This window comes from Acartia tonsa, chromosome 5 (genome assembly GCF_053477335.1).
Source record: "Acartia tonsa isolate MP-2025a chromosome 5, ASM5347733v1, whole genome shotgun sequence".
Taxonomy (NCBI): domain Eukaryota; kingdom Metazoa; phylum Arthropoda; class Copepoda; order Calanoida; family Acartiidae; genus Acartia; species Acartia tonsa.
In genome coordinates this window covers 34,575,982-34,591,024 of record NC_137264.1, presented here as the reverse complement: position 1 = coordinate 34,591,024, position 15,043 = coordinate 34,575,982, and the positions used below count along the sequence as shown (strand labels likewise).

Sequence of the window (15,043 nt, the reverse complement as noted above, 5' to 3'; positions counted from 1 at the left end):
GAAAGTTTATTATCTATGAGTTTAGGACATGCTTAAGACGTAAAAAATATTTTCAGTGTTACTTTTTTCGCCCTACATGTGAAAAAAGGCATTTCTCACATTTTATTATAGAAAATTGCATATAAACAAAATAATTATTTTTTTCTACAGTCAACACAAAAATTGGCATAAAATCTTTCATTTTAAATGTAAAAGTCAGATAAAGAATCCTTTTTAGAGCAAATATAGTGCAAAAAGTAACAAAGACGTCTTAGCAAAGTATGAATATCTAATGAAATAGATACTTTTAAATTTTGATATACATATCAGATAAAAATATATAAAAAAAGAGATCAAAAACTATAAAACAAGGTATATATTTTTTTCACTCTGTCACTGAATAAAGAGCACTTTTAGGTGTGATTTTAACCAATGCAGCACTTAAACACTCATTTTTCAAGGTAAATAAACAAAATAAATGCAATTATACAATTAAGTCAGTTTAATAATACAGTAAGCCTTTTTGTAGCAATTTTTTTTTGTTGAAATTATTCTTTATTTCTATAATAAATTGTATTAAAATCTAATGATTTGAAAATTCGTAATTAAGAACTTCATTTTTACACTGTTTTGACATATAAATTACAAAGAAAAAGATTAAATCCTTTAAGTTTGAATAATACTTTATATATTTACATAATAAAAACATTAAAATTGTTAAAGATTAAAAAAAAAGATAAAAATAAGTAATTTTTAAAATCATTTTGTGTCGTCTTCATAAACTATTTCCCCTTTTATATTTTAGTCTGGTAGAATTCATAATTATAAATAACCTTTATTGAGCATATATATGTTTTATTGAAATTAATTATAAGAATGTAAAACATTTTTTGATTGATTTAATATTAACAATTCACCTAACATTTTGTTATTTTACTTTTTTTTTAAACCCTTTTATTCTTATTAATAATTCTATTTAACACAAAAAGCTCATAGGGAGTTGATAACCTTTATTTCTTGCTTTGTATTCTAATCAGGTATTTTATTTGACTAAATTTTTTAAAACTATACAGCATGCATGTTTGTGTCAATAATGAAGACATTACGCGTTTTTATGTACAAAAAGTTGTTTTAAAGCAAGAAAAAAAATATAATCTTTCTAGTGACTAATATACAATTTCGTAGTTTTATATATGTCTGTATTTTGGTTTCTAAAAAAAGTACTATACCAACAAACATGCATGCCTGAAAATTAGTTTCAATATTCGTATTAAACAGGAAAAAGAAACTAAGTCGTCGTTATAATTATTGTTTGTTATTTTTGGTGTAAGGTTTTTTTTAATGAAACTTTTTTGGATCTCATGAATTCGATTTCTGCGGATTTTCTGGTTGCCAGAAATGAAATCTACGCATCTTTTTTAGCTAGATGACATTTGTCTGGTTAAGATTGGATAAAAAATTCTTTGGTTGGTTAAATTTAATAAGTGTGCCTAAGATCTGGAAGAGACAGGTAAATTTTAGCAGAGTTAAGAATATATAAAGACATTACAACATCTTAACAGAGACCAGAATATGGGTATACCTAAGATCTGGATAGGACAGGTAAATTCTGACAGATAGATCTTAAATAGTCCAGAATATGGGTTTACCTTAGATCTGGAAGAGACAGGTAAATTTGACAGAGTTAAGAAAGAATATATAAATACTTTTTTACTTATTAACAAGGACCAAGCATAGGTCTACTTATAATCTGGAAGAGACAGGTAAATTCTAACAGAGCTAAGAAAATAGAAAGAAGTTACCCCTTCTTACCAGAGAACAGAATATTGGTTGACCTTAGATCTGGAAGAGACAGGTAAATTCTAACAGAGCTAAGAAAATAGAAAGAAGTTACCCCTTCTTACCAAGACCAGAATATTGGTCCACTTTAGATCTGGAAGAGACAGGTAGATTTTGACCAGTAATAGGGTATAACCAACAAGGGAATTAATTATTTAAGTCTATTTCACCACAGTTGCTAAAAACCTGTTTTTTTGAAGATACAACTTTTAGCATAAAAACACGGGAACTATGGTGAAATAGCTGGGACCCTAACTTACTAACAGCCTAGTAGTGAAATTCATGTTATACCAATATTAAGTTAGTAACCAACTTTTTTTAGTCTGAAGCTTTGTCATACTCAGTGTATTTACATAAAAAATAAGCAATTTTGTTGTTATTCACTTTTTATTTTTATCTGTGATTAAATCACATCCCTTTAAATTAGGAAAAACCAATATATTACGATAAAATTAAGTTTTAACAAACATTTTGACACCACCTAGCGGAGAAATAATAAACTACATATATAAGAAAATCGGATCATGGAAAGAAAACAAATTTGCTGGTTTCGTTGTGTTATCACAGTAGCTTTTCTCAAATTTTAGCCTTTGCAGGAGACTCTAGCCCTTAGGGGCATATTTTCTAACACTGCGGGGCAATCATTAATATTTACTTAACCTAACCTAACCTAAATTAACCTCTCAAAAGCTACTTAAAAAAACAATGAAACCCGCAACTTCGTTTTCTTTCCATGACCCAGAAAATCAAACTTGTAAACAAACATTTGGCTTTGTAGCTAATTTATATCTGCTGGATTAAAACAGGTTCTGAGCCATACTAAAAAATCATGTATTGTATCATATTACAGACAACTTTAATGAATAATGAAACAAAAAACATAAAACCAATACCAGCTTAGTTGGCCCAATCTTTCGCCCCTAATTTTAATTATTTATATAATTTTTTTTTTTATTAGCATTGGAAAGCTGTCTAAAATACGCTGCGATAGTTAATGGTAATTAAATATGTATTGAAGATTTTAAATAATTAAATAGTATAAATATTGTTCTATTAAGCAATGCATTTTTTAGATTTAGACGACAGTCAAAGTAAGATTTGTAGATTAGCTTGATTAATAAAGTAAACGGAAATAAATTTTCATATTTATTCAACAATAAATCCAAATCTTAAACATACATAACAAATAAAAAAAAACGGTTATTCTTTTTACATTTAAACACTACAATCAATGATTGCAAAAGAATATTAACAAATAACAGTGCAATGAATAAACAAGGATAACAACATCCATAAAAGCGAAGCTCTGAAACGGTAGGACAAACGAACATTTATACTTGTAGTGCGTCAGAACTGAAAAATCAGAACATAAATTATAAATGTTGAATCAAAATTTTAATTAACTTTGTTGAAAAACTGCTTAAATACAGGATAATATTTTAGGACATACCTACGTTTTTAGGACTTGATTATGATTATAGAGATGCATAGACGTTTGGGGGGGGGGGCGGGGTAATCCCCCCCACAAAAAAAAAATAAAAATCTCTAACAAAAAATATTTTTAAAAACTAAGCTCTGAAACAGTAGGACAAACTAACACTAGCACTTATACATAGTAAAGTAAATTTGTTGCTAAACTGCTGAAATAGTGGAAACTGTTCAAGGAAATACTTACATTTTTAAGACTTGATTATAGTGATGATTTGCTTTTAATATTGTATCTTGTTGTAATGGGAATCAGTACTTCAAAAATCAGATAAAAAGAATAATTATATCACATAAAAAATCTTTATTAAATATGTTTTAAATGAAATGTACGTACGGACATTCTAGTTATGGAGTTGCTACGTTTTTTAAAAAGTACCTAACTACTAATGGTATCACCATGCTAAGTTTGAAATTGAAAGGACAATTCTAACATGCATAAATCAATCAGTTACGGACGGACAGACTGAACCTAATTATACAAAAACATAACATAATAACATAACAAATTATCATAATAAAAGCTGTCTGTGTAGTTATTTAATTTTTTTTTCAAAACTAGCGGCTACACCCCTAGAGGACTTTAGGGGCACTCTAAGAGAGTCGAATTGGATAACCAAATTTATTATTTTAGATTTTTAAAAAAGAAATTTTTATTTTAGTTAAAAAAGATTTTTTTTAATTTTCATCATTTTTTTCAGTGGGGGGTAATTTTTTTCTAGAGGCGATTTCTCTTGGGAGGGTGGTGAGACCCTTCCTTAAAATAGTTATAAACCTTCCCAGGACCTATGAGAAGCTACCCTGTTAAGGAGAGCCCAATCGGTTCAGCAGTTAGCGAGATTCATTGGTACACATAAACAGACATACAAATGAACATCCTGTTACTTTATTATACGGAAATCCAAAACTTAGAATCTATACCTAAATGACTCATACAATAATTTTAGCTCCTCGATAAAAATCCAAAAAGTAATTTCTTTTTTTAAAGTTATGAAAAATAGTTGCATAAAAAATGAATTAACAATAAGTACCAAAATGCCCATTAAAATTCATTAATGGAACTACTACTTTTATTATCATTTTTAATATTAACAATTTTTTTTCAAAATCAAAAAATGAGGATTAGGATATTTCTCTAAAACATTCTTTTGAGATAGGTGCCATGGTTTTCTTCAAAGGTTTTATTTGCTTCTTTTCTGTTGGGTACACACCAATTTACCAAGAGTTAACTGTCTAAAAATAAAGAGAATTGTTATCAAAATTAAGACGTATTTCAAATGTACCATTCACTTATGTATCATGTTCGTTCATTTCCCCTAATGGAGAATTTACAATACTTATTTTTAAAGTGAAGCTTTTCTATGATTAGGGTCGGTCCGACCATCAGTCAGTTCGTTAGTCCGTAAGGGTTAGCTCTTTTCGTTAATTTAGGCATGTTAGAATTGTCCTATAGATTTCTGTCTCAACCATGACACTTTGGTTGAGCTTGACTTCCGAATTAGCGGGAAGTTCACGAGATCAGTTGGCGAACATACAAACCCCCAATACCAGGAACCATCAAGTTTCAACAGCAGGTTTGAATATAGATTTATTGATGAAATTATTTCAAAGACCTGAAATTACAATATCAATTAGTTCATAATTCCAGTTATTTATAACCACGTAATCTTATTTGCTTTTTAAAAATCATTTTTCTCTACGGTAAAAATCTTTGGAAACTTTGGCTTTAAAGGAAAATTATTTGGTTTAATAAATCATTGTTAAATGCAAAAATAAAGGCACATAAAAATTACTAAAACATATATTAATCATAATTAAGTTTCATGCTTAGCTGGCTAAAGCCTTTTTAAAACTACATATAATCGTCCTATACACCATACTTCCCAATAAAATTAACAAATTCTACCTGAAGCTCTTATGGTTTCAAATCCCTGATATACTAGGGTCGTTCACACACAATGAGACCAATGATAGGCCCAATTTTGTTCTCCGAATCTTCACACTCTCATATCTCATTCAAAAGTAAAGAACGTGCGCATCCAAAATAAACAAACACTCTATGCCGCGCCACATTATGAAAGGAAAGCCCTAAAAGACGACATTTGCGCTTTGTTTTTGGTTAATGATAAGGAATTTAATTTCGAACTTGATAAACACAAAGCTTCCTCGAAAAGAGGTTAAGACACACCCCCCGTTTGAAAGTCAAATTAACTTCCTTAACGAGATTCAAGGTTTTTTTGCGCTGAGCACTAGCAACATTTCTCACTAAACTCAACTCACCATAATCACATGAGAATGGCCACATCCCGAAAACGTGACAATTTTGCTCCTAACTAAATGAAACCCCGTGAAATGCATACACAATATTACACTCCTCACTAGGACTCATAATACCTCACATTTTAGGATAGAAGGATGGGGATTGGTTTGTACCATACAACATTCCGTGCACATGACAATCACAAGATCACATACACAAATCCTAAAATAGATAATCCTATTAATCATGATGTTGTAATATAACAACTATACTAAATAATAATCATTTCATAATCAATAGGTAATAAATCATTATTAATAAATCAATAAGTACCTACGAAATCAGGTTGAAATGTAAATGTAAACAAATAATGGTAAAAATAAAACGAAATAAATCTTAGACAAGAAAATTAAGATTTATAGGTACTTAAAACTAAATTTGTTAAGCATCAAAAAGAGTAGTAAGAAAAAATTTTTCAAAATCCTTGGGCAGAAAGTTTTTCAAACCTAATGAATAAGAACTGTAATATCTTAATCAACAATAAAACTTTTTAATACTTAAAGAATAGCAAAATAATAATATCTTCGTTAGAATTTTCATTGAAATTATGAAAAAAATACCAATTTTTCTTTGTAAAAAAAAAAAACTTTAAATATGAATTTTCAATCATTCCTAGATCTGAATAAAAATGTTTTACTTGATTGAAATTCATATATAATTTTAAAAAAATCTGCTAAAAAAATACTTGATTTTTTTCTTAGAATAAATATCGAATCACGCAACCTCGACACATTTATTCCTTTTTGTTAAACTTTTCAGGTAAGTTTTAAAATGAATTGTACTTTTGAAAAGAAATTAAACTCAATAAAATTAAATTTGAGCATATGAAATAGAAGAATATTTAATCGCATTTCATTTGATTCTTATTTTAGGCATAAAAATAGGCATATGAAAAATGTGGCTTTTTACTAAAAAAAATCTCAATTTCCATAAAATAAGAATCAATTATTAATCATAATTTTTAACAACTGCCTGACTGATACAGCATGTTCTTCTAGGGGAGATTTATCTGTCAGTCTGAACAAGACTCTTGCAGTCTTTCTCCCATCCTTAATTCTCGTCACTCGGCCCATCCTCAAACATCTCATCAGCGGATTGGTACTCGTAACCAGAACTATATCTCCGTCAGCTAGTGGCTCCGCCATCTCATCCTTCCACTTGGACATCCGTAATATCTTCGGTAGGATCTCCTGGCGGTAGGCAGTCCAAAACTGGGCAGACAAATCTTCCAACAACTTCAACCTGGAGGAAATTTGGTCCTCCGGTTTCATCGCCACATTGCACAACGGCTGGCGGTCAACATTTCCCAGCAGCTGGCCAGGGGTGATCAGCCGCCAATTCTCCACGTAGTTCGCAGCTTCAATCGTCAATGGTCTGCTATTCATCAATTTGCTAACCTCCGCCAACAGCACCAGGAGCTCGTTGAAATTAACAGAACTATTCACCAACTTCTTGGACAGCAATCTCTTGGTTAATCCCACCATTTTCTCCGCTTGCCCAATATAATGGTGGGCTCGGGCCGGGATCTGAGACCAAGAAAACTCTACCTGGCTGCCCAACTTCTGCTCTAAAACCTTGCGAGCACCGGATAATTGTGTGCCCATGTCGCTTACTATGATCTTCGGCAGACAATGAACAGCTTCCAACTTGCGCAGGGACAACAGGATACTGCTGGTATCATACTTTTCCAAGGCATCTAACCACAACGCCCCTGAGAATCTGCAGACCACCACGAACACCCACACCTTCTTCGTTGCTGTCTGACTCCTCGTTTTGGCGGCAGCTCTCCTCGTAACCAGCGGACCCATCAGGTCGACTTGCACAGCTTCAAAAGGCCTACTCGGGACCAACTTGTCAGGTAACACCTCCTTCATGGTAGCACGACATTCCTTAGCCCTCTCAACACTGCAGGGCCAACATTTCTTCACTTCCATGATGGCCAACCTCCTTGCCTTCACAATCCAGCACCAACGGCGGCTCTCAGCTAAAGTTCCACGGACACCAGAGTGAAGCTCAACATGCGCTTCTCTCATAAAAACAGCAGCTAACCAATTACCAGGCTCCAAAATTATTAAACCTGGCATGTCTTCAAATATCATTTTACGGCCGCCAGTAATGGCGTCAATGACTGGCTGTCCACGACCAACCATTTTAAGAATCCTCATCTCCCTGGTCACATAATTTCCTCCGGGACCAACGACAGGCCAGGTCAATGATACTTCATGCACTAATGGATTTAATGACGCATAATTGCCTTTAGCGTCATTTATCCACTCATCCTCTTGGCTTCGTGACACAATGAAAAGTTCCGCCGCCACCATAAAATTGTACAAAGACGGCTTGTACACAGAATCTGCGGCAGCTACATGACTACCAGCAGCTGTAGTCTTACCTTCTTGTCTGCTCTTTAGCTTCTTCAACCAGGTGTTCGCAACTTGCAGGACAGCTGCCATAATACGTTTGGCCTGTCCAAACGATCTCCTGTGCTTAAACCTAAAGACATCTTCAGCGGCTTCTCCGGCAACTTTCATTGAACATAACTTAACCATCTTGGTATTCAACTCCTCTGGGGGTAAAACCTGCTTGACTTCTTCGGCAGTTTTCACCGGCCACGCACTTTCATCCTGGCGCAACCATTCTGGGCCCAATCTGTACCTGGAACCTGGTCCCAAATCTGATACCTTGCAGGTGCTTCTGGTGCCCAAATCTGCAACGTTGTGCGTCCCCGGGACCCACCTCCAGTCATCCTTGTTGGTTGCAGATTGAATTTCTCCAATACGATGAGAATTAAATGTGTTCAGCATAGCACTGTTGGAGACTATTTGCGATAAAACACACGATGAATCAGTAAAGTACATCACTCTGATAATATCAAAGGGCAGGGCATCTCTGACGGACTTTGCCAACCTTGTGGACATCTGGCACCCCATCAACTCAAGGCGTGGAATTGACTCACACTTGACCGGCGCAACTCTTGACTTGGTGGCTAGCAGAAACGTTTCAAAACCTTGTCTAGTTGGCCACCTCAAATATGCATTAGATGCATAAGCCTCTGATGACCCATCCGAAAACATCATCAAGGATGGAAGGCCAGTTGGTTCATCCGGGACCACACAACGGTCAAACTCCAATTTAGCGACCTCAGCTCTGTCCTCCAGCGACTGAACAAGTTCATCCCGTAGACTTTTTGGAATGAAATCTTGCCAGCCCAAATTCAGCAAACATGTTTTCCGCAGGACAAGTTTAATTCTCAACAGAATAGGGCTGCAAAGCCCGATCGGGTCGAAGGTTTGGGCGGCGAACCTGTGGACCATCTTCTTCGTCAGATTCTCGTCCAAGGCGTCCTGGAGGTTGTACAAATCAGCATCCTCTTTCACCTTCCTTCCCTTGACTTTACCATCTTGGTTGACTCTTGTGGCAATGGACAACACATCGGTGGCTGGCTTCCATATCAGCCCGAGAACCTTGGTAGGCTGGCAATCATCTCCAGAATAAATGACTTGTTTGAAGGAAAAACTACCTTTGCCGATAATCCTGTCGGCCTCTTTCATCATCTCCTTGGCTTCTGGCTTCGATCCTGCTCCCGAAATAACGTCATCTATGAAGCTGTGCTTCTCAAGCTTGACTGCAACTGGAATCTGAGGTAACTTGAATTCCTCATCAGGGTAGGTAGGTATTTGTGGCTCCTTCCATAATTCAGGTTTAGCAACAATTTCACTACCGTTTATCTGTCCCTCTCCATACATCTCCTTGACCTCTGCTTCACTCTTTCCGCCGAACAGGCGGGACGTCAACTTCAGGGCTGTAACTGCCAAATTTCCCGCAGCTAACTCGCCGAAATTCACAACTTTGGTCAGGTAAATTTCAAGTGGACCATCTGGCGTCGGGGAAAATAAAACTCTCTTCATCTGGCTGTCGAACTCTGTGGCCAGGATGGAGTTATAAAACTTGGAGATATCCGCGGTTATACCAACCTTGTAACCGCGGAAAAGCATCAAATGATAAAATATCTTCTGCATTGGCGGCGGGCCTCCCAGCATTATGTTATTAAAACTGGTACCCTTGAACGTCAGAGAACTATTTGCACACAATCGCATGGGTGTGGAACTTGAATCCTCCTTGAAAGCAACCACTATTGATGAACAAGACTTAGGTCCTTCATACTGCAATTCTTCAGGCGTGGCTTTTTGAAAAACGCCTCTTCTTATGGCGTCGTTGAATACCTCCACATACATTCCATAGGTACCTTCCTTGACCATCCTGGCACGATCCTTTTCAGCAATTTTGCGGGCTAAACTCTCATTGTAAGGTAAAGTGTGAGGATCTTCAATATAAGCATATTGACCTGTCCACTTGTTGGACTGCAAGTCTAGTGTTAAACCTGCCTCAATTATCCTCTGCCTCTCACGCTGGTCCCAGGTAGTGCCGTCGGCCATAGCCTTGCACTCTTGACAAGCAGTACATCCTGGACAAAGTGCCTGCGGCTGTACGCCAAACGATTCAGACGTCAGAAAGTCTGGCAAAGTGCCTCCACTGACACTGACAGCCTTATAAGCCGACTTTTGATCTCCAGCTCCACCATCAGCACTCGTACAGATAAAACCACTACCAAAAATGGTTCGCCACAACATAGACTGGCCCACTTTCTGGTAGGTTGAAGGAAACACGTCAGGATGTGTATTTCCAATGATGATATCTAAGCCTCCACTAATATATGTAAACCTTTCTGGCGGCATTTTAAATATCTCGGCGGCAGTTTCGGGGTGGACCGAGCGCATCTTGTTGGCCCCGCCGAGGGTAGGCATGACAGCTGCCTCAAACTCCCTCAGATTGCCGTCCCTATCCTTCAGATAAAACACAACGTTGCGGCAGGAAGACTCACTGCCATCAGCTACAGAAATAGTTGTATATCTGCCAGTAGATTTCAGCTTCAACTTGTTGGATAACTTCTCAGACACAAGTGGCAAATTTGCCCCGGAGTCAAACATTACCGTGGCGTGGCAGGTGCCGCCGCCAGGTGCTACAACAGGAACTAACTGAAGTAAGAAGGTACAGGGGCTGGGTGCAGAACTTGACTTGTAAACTGTATTCACACCAGCACTAGCCTCATGGAGTAACCTGGAATGGTATCTGTCGCAATTATTGGTACCACAAACACCAAGCTTATCCGATTTATTACATTTGTCAGCAGTATGGCCGTCACATAGGCAAAGTTCACATAATTTCTTCTGCTGGACAACTTTCTTTCGGTCAACCACGTCCATCTTCTTAAACGTGAGGCAACGGAAAATCGGGTGTTTCTCCTTGCAGCTCTCCACAGGACATGCACTGTTCCACTTGGAAGCCTTGTCCTTTCCAGCCTTTCCATTCTTATTGTCGTTGCGGCCAGATACTTGCGCGGCGGCAGCTCTGTCACGATTTCTCTTGCCGGCGCCATTGTCATAGGACATATCACCAGCCAACATGGCACCCCTGGTCCTCTCCAGCAGTTCTACAATCTTCGGGATGTTTGGTTGGTTCATGCTACCTAGCTCCATCATAATCTTGTCTTTCAAATTTTCAGGGCACTTGTCTTTAAAAATATGAATAAGAGTTAGGTGGTTGTAATCCTTAGCTGCAGAACCAACGATGGCTTCTACCTCCTGCATCATGCTCTTGAAGGTAGCAATTGCGCTAACCACGTCCACAGGTTTATCCACAGGTTTCATCTTGTTCAACTTAGTTAAAATCCTCATGAACCGGCGAGTGTTTGATAAAAACATCTGATCAAGAAACGCCCATTGTTCATTATGATCTCTAATCGCTGACACTTGCTTGCGTAGTTCCGGGTTGGTTATCACCTTCTCCATACACAACATCAGACTTAACCTCTGGTCAGCAAATCCATAACCAGAGCATAGATCCTTAAAGACCTGTTTAAAGTTTGGGTAATCCGTGTTTGTACCGTCGAACGACGGCAACAAACTGTTGTCCCAGCGCCCATACTGCGGGTTGGAACTCCGAATATCCACGGCAGACATACTTCTGGAGAGCATGGCAGGTGTCCCACTCTCATCCAGATTAGATGAACGACGTTCCATCTCTCTAAGCCTTCGGTACATATCACGTACTTCTTGGCGCAACTCCACGGAAATTTTAAGCACTCCCATGTCCATCTTCACCTTCTCAATGACGTCGAGGTTCCTGGCGACAGTGCTTGACCTCGCGTCGTCTGAATCATTGTCAAGCCAGTACAGAATTTTTGTACACTGCTCCAACGACGCATAAACTTTATCTGCAACAGTTTTCTGCTCACTAGCTTCATCCAAATCACGCTTGAACTCGCGCAGCTCACTAGTCTCCACGGCAGGTTTTAGACTTTTTATTAGGTCAGATTGGTCCTTGACCTCACTAAAAATGTCACGAATTGATTTTACAGTCACATTTTCACATGAACTAAAACTTTGGCAGGCTTTTAGATTGTCATAAAACACTTTTAACTGTTCATCAAACACTTCTAGCCTTTCACTGCCAATAGCGATAGCTCGCTCAATTTTCTGCTTTTTGGTTAGTGGCATATTGATTCACTAGGTACTTATTTCACAGAAAAATTGTCACAGTTTATTGCATCAATAATTCACTGGATGCTATTGATCTCTTGATGAATGCTAACGCCTATTCATCAGATACTTTGAAATTGTCTCAACCATGACACTTTGGTTGAGCTTGACTTCCGAATTAGCGGGAAGTTCACGAGATCAGTTGGCGAACATACAAACCCCCAATACCAGGAACCATCAAGTTTCAACAGCAGGTTTGAATATAGATTTATTGATGAAATTATTTCAAAGACCTGAAATTACAATATCAATTAGTTCATAATTCCAGTTATTTATAACCACGTAATCTTATTTGCTTTTTAAAAATCATTTTTCTCTACGGTAAAAATCTTTGGAAACTTTGGCTTTAAAGGAAAATTATTTGGTTTAATAAATCATTGTTAAATGCAAAAATAAAGGCACATAAAAATTACTAAAACATATATTAATCATAATTAAGTTTCATGCTTAGCTGGCTAAAGCCTTTTTAAAACTACATATAATCATCCTATACACCATACTTCCCAATAAAATTAACAAATTCTACCTGAAGCTCTTATGGTTTCAAATCCCTGATATACTAGGGTCGTTCACACACAATGAGACCAATGATAGGCCCAATTTTGTTCTCCGAATCTTCACACTCTCATATCTCATTCAAAAGTAAAGAACGTGCGCATCCAAAATAAACAAACACTCTATGCCGCGCCACATTATGAAAGGAAAGCCCTAAAAGACGACATTTGCGCTTTGTTTTTGGTTAATGATAAGGAATTTAATTTCGAACTTGAAAAACACAAAGCTTCCTCGAAAAGAGGTTAAGACAATTTCAAACTTTGCATGGCATGGTGATTCCTGTAGTAGTTAGGTAGAATTAAGAAAGTCAACACCCATTTTAAACATGTTGACTTAAAACTTTTTAAACACATTTAATTACACTGTTATAAGCTTAGCATCTCCAATGAAGTCTTAAAAATGTAGGTATGTCATTAAACATTTCCTGTTTTAGCACAGTTTTTCAACAAATTTACTTAAAATTTTGTTTAGAATTTTATACATTTAAATTCTGAGACTCTACAAATGTTAATGTTTGTTTATCTACTGTTTCAGAGCTTCGCTTTTATGGATGTTGTCCTCCTTGTTTTAATGAAATTATACATTTTATTTGTTTTTTTTATAGGTAATGGTTTCAAAAAATAAGTTCAGTCCGTCCGTATGTCTGTCTGTTTCATAGTAAATACTAACCTGAAATGAACTTTTCCTCCACTCTTTTCAATGTTCAGTGAGATAAACCAGTGCAGTGTCTTCTAAATCAGGTTCAAGATGAAAGCAGTGAAATCTTACAGTTTTGATTTGCCTTAACCCTTACAGATCGGGGGGGGGGTCATATTGACCCCCCCCTCTAGTTTTTTCAATGTCATTTTTTTTGTAGGTAAGATGGAGAGCTGTGACTTCATGACTTTTTAAGTTTAGTAATTATGCGTCGGCAAGAGTTGATTTTATTAGGATATCTGGTCTGTGTCGGTCGTGGTGTCCGGTCAAAGTCGGTTGGGTAGCACCAAAATTTTAAAAAAATTCTAAATAAATCTTAATTTCTACATTATGACTTTTGAAACCTAAATTTTTTTTGGTGAATACTAAGATATCAATGACCTTATGAGAAAAGTGGTGTTATGACCGTTTGACCGCACCCTGACCGACTTTATGGCCGATTTTTGTCCGGCTTTTACTACAGACATATATCATGAATATCGTGGCTTCTATTACAGCTAGAGACCTATAATTTTTTTTGGTAAATTCTTGAGCAACAATAAACAGATAAAAATATTAATTGGCGCCGCCAACCGCCGTTTTACCGCCGTAACCGCCGAAAATAACGGTTTCCGTTATTTGCCGTTTTTCGGCGATGATCAGAAAAAGTAATTTTTTTGTTATAAAAAATGAAAGTTCGTCCTAAAATTTGATCATCCTAGCTGCAAAATTGGCCGCTCTACAGCTGTTTTAAAATTTAGCGGCTGGCCGCTAAAAAGCGGCTAAGGAGCGGCCTGACCGCTATGACTAGAAAAAGTAATTTTCTCTAAAAATACACATGAACCACCAGAAAAAAATTTTACGTCTTTTTCTGTAACAGAAGCCGAGATAAAGGGGGGGGTCAATATGACCCCCCCCCCCTGATCTATTAAGGTGGGAATTGGGGCCCGATCTGTAAGGGTTAATTGAAAAATACACCAAAATCAATTTGACTAAAGTCCAGTAAGTTTAGATAGAAAAAAGTTGTCTAAAAAAAAATTAACAAAAATAAAAAAAACATAAAAAGAATTGTAATTTTAAAATAAATAAAAAAAACAAGTATTAGTATATTTTGAGTTTCCCACAGAAAATGCAGTTTTTGCTACAATTTTACAAGAGCAAAAACTATGTTTAAAAGATTGCACAATAGTTCACAGTTATATAATTGTGTTTTATATCTAGAATATTCTAGACTTTTTGTAGGAAACAGAAAGTATAGTTATTTATTGTGATTCAATAATTTAATCATTATTTTGTATTATATAATTGTATATAGATACTAGAATGTTCTTGGAAACACTTTAATCATACAAGCAAAAACCAATGAATAAGTTTTTGTCATACTTTTAATACATAAAAAGCTAGTATTGCATCATATGTAAATTTCCAGAAACTTCTTTATTATATGACAAAAACCAATGTAGAAGTTTTTATTATACTTTTTAATACACAAAAAAGCTAGGATTGCATCATATTATGCCATTAACCAAATTCTAGAACATTCTAAGATCTTAGTATAAATAGAGCAGCAAGGTGTCTGGTTCTTCAATGA

General features: G+C 36.1%; 1 protein-coding gene across 1 annotated transcript in view; it reads left to right on the top strand.

Moving 5' to 3' along the window:
* The window catches only part of LOC145319343 (neuron navigator 2-like), a 123,283-nt gene that overhangs the window by 80,746 nt on the left and 27,494 nt on the right, over positions 1 to 15,043 (top strand). The window lies entirely within an intron of this gene.